The sequence below is a fragment of the Aulonocara sp. 'chitande type north' Nkhata Bay genome, linkage group LG23, assembly GCF_057382095.1.
Source record: "Aulonocara sp. 'chitande type north' Nkhata Bay isolate Kocher_YH1m ecotype deep benthic linkage group LG23, A_spYH_male_GT1.1, whole genome shotgun sequence".
Taxonomy (NCBI): domain Eukaryota; kingdom Metazoa; phylum Chordata; class Actinopteri; order Cichliformes; family Cichlidae; genus Aulonocara; species Aulonocara sp. 'chitande type north' Nkhata Bay.
The window spans coordinates 19,569,045-19,575,351 of NC_141365.1; the positions used below are offsets into that span (position 1 = coordinate 19,569,045).

General features: G+C 40.6%; 1 long non-coding RNA gene across 1 annotated transcript; it reads right to left on the bottom strand.

Annotated features, from left to right (window-relative positions):
- Positions 1-3,888: 3,888 nt before the first annotated feature.
- On the bottom strand, positions 3,889-5,387 carry LOC147301550 (uncharacterized). Its single transcript, XR_015127301.1, has 4 exons — positions 5,279-5,387; positions 4,696-4,870; positions 4,386-4,551; positions 3,889-4,227 (listed from the first exon to the last, which is right to left on the bottom strand). It is a non-coding gene; the product is annotated as an uncharacterized LOC147301550 (long non-coding RNA).
- Between the last annotated feature and the right edge of the window lie 920 nt (positions 5,388-6,307).

Sequence of the window (6,307 nt, forward strand, 5' to 3'; positions counted from 1 at the left end):
GGACTGAGCAGCTCCCTCTGCAGCTGGATCCTTAGCTTCCTGTCTGACAGACGCCAGGTGGTCAGACTGGGCAGCATCACCTCATCCCCCATCACACTGAACACTGGTGCTCCACAGGGGTGTGTACTGAGCCCTCTCCTGTACTCACTCTACACCTACGACTGCACAGCCACTAACAGCTCCAACATCATTGTGAAGTTTGAGGATGACACTACAGTGGTGGGTCTTATCACCAACGGTGATGAGACGGCTTACAGGGAGGAGGTCAGCGCCCTGACCCACTGGTGTCAAGACAACCATCTCACCCTCAACGTCGCAAAGACAAAGGAGTTGATAGTGGACTTCCGGAGGTGCAGAGAAGTACACACCCCCATCACCATCAACGGCGCTGCTGTGGAGAGAGTGAGCAGCTTCCGGTTCCTTGGAGTACATCTGGCTGAGGATCTTACGTGGTCAGTACACACAAACAAAACAGTGAAGAAGGCGCAGCAGCGCCTCTTCTTTCTCAGGAGACTGAAAAGATTCGGCATGAGCCCCCGCATCCTCAGGACCTTCTATCACTGTGCCATTGAGAGCATCCTCACTGGATGCATCACCACCTGGTATGGCAACAGCACCGCCTACAACTGCAAAGCTCTCCAGCGAGTAGTGCGGTGCTCTGAACGGATAATTGGAGGTGAGCTTCCCTCCCTCCAAGACATCTACAGGAAGCGCTGCCTGAGGAAAGCGGGGAGGATCATCAAGGACTCCAGTCACCCCAGCCATAAACTGTTCAGACTGCTTCCATCAGGAAGGAGGTTCTGCAGCATCCGGTCCCGTACCAGCAGACTGAGAGACAGCTTCTTCCATCAGGCCATCAGACTGCTGAACACTTCATAGACACCTCAGCTTCACTACTGGAACTTCAACATTATGCACTCCACACTGTATATAAATGCCACTTGTTTTGCACATATTCAACTCTGTATATTTTATATATTTTATTATTATTATTATTATTATTATTTTTTTTTTACTATTTAATTTGTAAAAATGTGTATACACACACACACACACACACACACACACACACACACACACACACACACACGTAGGAAAATATTTAGTATACACATCCAGAAATGCATACACTATTATATATTGTACATATATTTATTAGTTTCAGGTTGGCCATTCTTGTATTTTGCTCATTTGTGTTGTTGTGTTTGCACATCTCTGTTGCTTGTGGGGCTCGCACACAAGAATTTCACTCGCATGTGCTGTGCCAGTGTGCCTGCACATGTGATGTAACAATAAAAGTGATTTGATTTGATTTGATTTGATTTTCAATCTTTATCCTGGTGGGCCGGTCTCTAGTCAAAATGCCCGGGCTGATTTTTTTTTTTTGTCCCAGTCCAGCCTTGATCACCGGACATTTTGCAGAGTTCAAACGTGCAGCTGCAGCGTGGCCTGGAGTTTATGCAGGTGCAGACAGTGCTACTTCTGTAAGTAAGCCTAACAGCTTCCAGATCATTTATTCTGACAATATGGCAAGAAGGTCATCACTGCTTCAAGCACTTTTTGTATTATCTGGTCAGAGAGCAAGGACAGCAAGCAGTTCTCTGCCCTTGAAGAAAAGACATCTGCCCAAGATAAAGAAAACGTCCTCTCCAGAAGATGAGGAGACAATCTCCAAAGAGGCTGACTACATCACCGCTGATGATGAGTACCAGCCAGTGCCTGAATCCTCTTCTTTGATGAGGGTTGGGGGGCATCCCACTACTGAAGAGAGACTGCTCTACAATCCAGTAACCACTGGTATCAAACCAGGGCTCATCCTTTATGCAGTTCCCTTCATTAGCAGCCTGAGATCTACTTTTGACTTTTTAATGACAAAGGAGATCTTTCAGCTGCTGTGCACCCTTACAAACCTGCACGGGAGGCAAAGGTGTGAGGATTGGAGGATTATAGATGAAGTGGAAATGTGAGCCTACATCAGAATAAAGCAATACATAGCATGTGGGATGACAACACTGGAAGCTCTCTGGAAGTAAAAAAGGGAAAGGGGTTCAGACTCAAACTGACAGAGGAGCTCCAAGGACAATGTCTTTACTTCGGTAACCTTGGCAGAGGAACTCCTCAGATGAAAACTGGCACAGGGGAACAACCTAGAGCTACCTTCCCAGCTCCTTCAGTTGCAACAGAGGAATATTTTGTTGCCTGTCTTTGGCTTCACCAAAACTACCATGGTGATATCCCAAATGCCAAAGCAATGGAGGAATGTGCTTCTTTTGACCACAACACACAGGGAACCAGCAGATCCCTGTGTGTGATGGGGAATAGAGGAAGCCTGGAAGCAAGAAGCAATCCTGGACTACAGTAGGCACAAATACAGCTTGAATAACTTAGAGAGGATGTTGGCAACTCGAGTTGTTGAAGGACAACTAACTGATGGCTGCTGGCTCTTTTCTCCAATCTCCTGGATGTCTTGGGATACGATGCCTTTGTCCCATCAGAAACAATTTCACAGAAGTGGGGGAGTCCTCTACAACCTACAAATAAAGAGTGATCCCGGAAGAGCTTGGGCACATGCTGGTGACCTCAACAATTGCAAGACGGCCTTGTCCCTTGATTCTCAGCCACTTCTGCCATTGATCTCAAGATACAGTAGTCTGAACCACAGTATGACCCACACCCCATCAACAAAATGAGAAGAAGGTGCAAAAGGCGCACCTCCAAGATTGGAACAGCAGCCCCTTGCACCAGGTGTAGAAAGTGTGCCTACAAAAACCACTCTACTGTGGTTAGAACATCTTGCTGCTTGAGGATGCACACAGAAGCACACACACTGAAATAGAAATTTTGATCATTTTTGTGGGCATTTCAGTGGTTATTTGGTCATTAAATTGCCTTTCTGGCCACTAACACACGATGACCAAAAATAAATAAAAAATTAAAAAAATAAATAAAGTAAAAATAAATCATTGTTACAAGTTACTGGTACTGACCTGCAATGGTGATTACAGAAAAACTTTATTGCTATTTTCTGTAGTAATACGTATTCAAAGGTTATAAGGATATGTATGTATGTATGTATGTGTGTGTGTGTGTGTGTGTGTGTATGTGTATATATGTGTATATGTATATGTATGTGTATACATGTATGTGTGTATATACGTGTATATACACACATACATGTATACGTATGTGTGTATATACGTATATACACACATACATGTATACGTGTGTGTATATACGTGTGTGTATATACGTATATACACACATGTGTGTATATACGTGTGTGTGTACACGTGTGTGTGTATATACGTGTGTGTGTACACGTGTGTGTGTATATACGTGTGTGTGTGTACACGTGTGTGTGTGTATATACGTGTGTGTGTGTACACGTGTGTGTGTGTGTGTACACGTGTGTGTGTGTGTGTACGTGTGTGTGTACACGTGTGTGTGTGTGTACGTGTGTGTGTGTACGTGTGTGTGTGTGTGTGTGTGTGTGTACGTGTGTGTGTATACGTATGTGTGTGTATACGTGTGTATATTCGTATGTACTGTTAGACATTTTATTGTATTTTTACAGTAACTTACTGGCAACACTATTGCCAGTAAGTTACTGTAATTACTGATCTACAGTATCTTTACTGTTGTGATGTTTTACAGTTCAACCACTTTACTGTAAACATATATAACAGTATAACAGCTTTACTGTAAATGTTGTTTGTGGTAATGCAGCTTTACTGTAAACGTGGTTTATGGTATAACACTGTAATTGTGTACAGTATAATTTGTTTAGACTGTAATTGTGTTTTACAGCATATAAAATAATATTAACATTCATATTCAATATAAGAACATTTACAAAAAACAATATAATTCAATAAAGTAGTCTCAGAATAGTGAATTAAACCAACATTTATTGTTGATATTTTTTTAACAAGAAAAACATTTTTCAACTGAATAAAAACAATGTCAATAACCAAAATAAATAGAAGCGTACATGAAAACTACACAGTCCTTCACCTTTCTGTGTCTGATTTTTTTTAAGGAAAGCAGTTTTTCATTCCACTAAAAACAGGACAAACCCACCAGCATGAACATTAAATAAACTATTACAATTGTAAAACAAAAATCATTTACAAAATGTAATAATTATCAGTGGGTCCCAGGAAATAGACATGGGATTTAGATTTCCATTACCAGGATGGTCGGGTTCAGCGTAGTCTTTATCACCACCTGTCAAAGACACATCATCAATATTCATGTTTGCTCAGGTTATTCACTTGTTCACATCTGTCTGAGATCATTCATACTGTTGTATGGATGTGTGTACAGTATGTGTATTTGTGTAATTATCAGCTATGTAAAATATATTATCATCTCTGTATTCTTACCTAGTTGGAAGTCCTCCATTCAAACTCAGAGAGCCGCTGGAGGAAGGTGGTGATCCGAGGGCTGATGCTTGTAACCTTCCTCTTTACGACACGACCTGTCTTGCGGCTTGTACCAAGTTTTGCAGGGCATTTTGTTCCCATGTCTGGATTGATCCTCACAAAGAACCTTATAACGGAAAAAAGGCTGCTTTAATTTCAAAATTAAAACATACATTACAGCAATCACCTATATGTTTCTGCAACTGTAGTCAAGCTATCACATATATTTCATTCTTAAATGGTGTAAGCTTTAATGGTGTAAAGTATTTACCTCTGTATCATCTCCAGTGTGATGGACGCTGACTCCTGATACTCAAGGTTGAAAACGTAGTATGACGCAAAGAAGACAGCAAGGGTGCTGGCGAAGTCATGCATCTGCTCAGGCTCATAAAATACCTTGCCCTCCAAACTGATCATCTAGCGGCTTGCAGACATGAAATTATTCCCTAAAAACAGACAAGAGTCCAATAAGACAATTTGCTCACCCTTACAAATACGGTTTCCACAAGAATGCTGGATAGCAGGCCTCACACTGTACAAAAATAGAATCCACACGGTTTGCTGCTATTTCTCTTATTATTTATTATGTAATGAAAATTATGATCAATTACAGGAAAAAACTGCCTAATGTTTTGGCATTTTGGCCTGTGCTGAAATGTTAGGCTGTTTTTTCCTGTTGGTCATTGTGTATAATAAATAATAAGAGAAACAGCAGCAAACTGTGTGTATTCTATTTTTATACAATATAAAACAGACAAACCCCTGTTAAATAAGTTGTTGTGGGTACAAATACCACAATAATTACATAGATTTTTTACAAAAATATTACAAGAGGATTGAAACTATTTACTTACCAAGCGCTATTACCCTTGGTGTGATGGGTAAGGTCATCTCTCTCTCAACAGACATCTTGGTGGAAAAAGCCTTTAAAACACAAACACTGAGGCTACATCACACTGTCAGGGCAGGAGGACAGCAATGCACCACACTGGGCCGGAAAAGACAGAGAGACAATTGTTAATTTAATGTTGCATTTATTTAACCCTTGAAAAATATATTTACATAAGTAAATAAGAGAAAAAAACACACACAACCCATCTTTTCCAGAATAATTCAACTAATTGCTCTTTTGACCAACCTAACACAGACGTTACATGGTTTTCCTATGAAAAAGACCCTGGAAGACGTTGTATTAAAGGGAAAAAAACATGCTCCCCTTCCCACTTAAAAAAATAATAAATATTAAACTTAGGTTGGAGTTCCTGGCGCCACCAACCTAATGTTATATTAACTTTTTAATGTTGTGTACTGCAGCTCACACAAAATTAAATAAAGCAGGCTAACCTACATGAGCAAGTTCAAAACTGGATAAGATTGTTTTAGCAGTCTCTAAATTTCCCCAAAAAAAGTTGTCTTTCTTTATTCTCATTAAATGTGTATTTTTACCTGCTGCTTTAGCTGAAGCTAAATGTCCCACTGTTAGCGTGGCCAGCTTCTCAATAGTCATAGAACAGAAGCGCAGGAGGACAATGCACCACACTCGGCGGGAAAAAGACAAAGACTGTCGTTGCGCCTGTGTTCCTCGCCCCTCCCCGTGGAAAATATATATCTAAATATATATTTAAATAAGAAAAGAAAAAAAAACACACACAACCTATTTTTTTCCAGAATAATTCCGCTAATGTGTTATTTCGACCAAGCTAACACCGATTTTAAGCCCCCCCTCCCCCACACACACACAAAAAATATATGCTCTTAAAAATTAATAAACGAGTATGTTAGGTAGGAGAGTCCTTTGCATTACCTTATTACGTCCCGTTTGCAGTTTCCACACAGAGGTCCAACAATAACAAGGTGCAAAATCTTTTGTCCTCTCGAGCATA